This window comes from Bison bison, unplaced genomic scaffold (genome assembly GCF_000754665.1).
Source record: "Bison bison bison isolate TAMUID 2011002044 unplaced genomic scaffold, Bison_UMD1.0 scf7180017864156, whole genome shotgun sequence".
Taxonomy (NCBI): domain Eukaryota; kingdom Metazoa; phylum Chordata; class Mammalia; order Artiodactyla; family Bovidae; genus Bison; species Bison bison.
The window spans coordinates 938,917-939,812 of NW_011494728.1; positions in this window are offsets into that span (position 1 = coordinate 938,917).

Consider the following 896-nt stretch of genomic DNA (forward strand, 5'->3'; position numbering starts at 1 on the left):
TTCACTTTCTGCCATAAGGGTGGTGTCATCTGCATATCTGAGGTTATTGATATTTCTACCGGCAATCTTGATTCCAGCTTGTGTTTCTTCCAGTCCAGTGTTTTTCATGATGTACTCTGCATATAAGTTAAATAAACAGGGTGACAACATACAGCCTTGACGTACTCCTTTTCCTATTTGGAACCAGTCTGTTGTTCTATGTCCAATTCTAACTGTTGCTTCCTGACCTGCATACAAATTTCTCAAGAGGCAGATCAGGTGGTCTGGTATTCCCATCTCTTTCAGAATTTTCCATAGTTTATTGTGATCCACACAGTCAAACGCTTTGGCATGGTCAACAAAGCAGAAATATATGTTTTTCTGGAACTCTCTTGCTTTTTCCATGATCCAGTGGGTGTTTGCAATTTGATCTCTGGTTCCTCTGCCTTTTCTAAAACCAGCTTGAACATCAGGAAGTTCACAGTTCACATATTGCTGAAGCCTGGCTTGGAGAATTTTAAGCATTACCTTACTAGTGTGTAAGATGAGTGCAATTGTGTGGTAGTTTGAGCATTCTTTGGCATTGCCTTTCTTTGGGATTGGAATGAAAACTGACCTTTTGCAGTCCTGTGGCCACTGCTGAGTTTTCCAAATTTGCTGGCATATTGAGTGCAGCACTTTCACAGCATCATTTATCAGGACCTGGAACAGCTCAACTGGAATTCCATCACCTCCACTAGCTTTGTTCGTAGTGATGCTTTCTAAGGCCCCACGGGGGCCTTAGAAAGCATCACTACGAACAAAGCTAGTGGAGGTAGAGTAATAGCACCTTTATTTGAATATAGTTCATAGAAGATTGTATTTCACTACAGGGAAAGGATTATCTGATGTATTATTTAAAGAATATTAACTGCTCA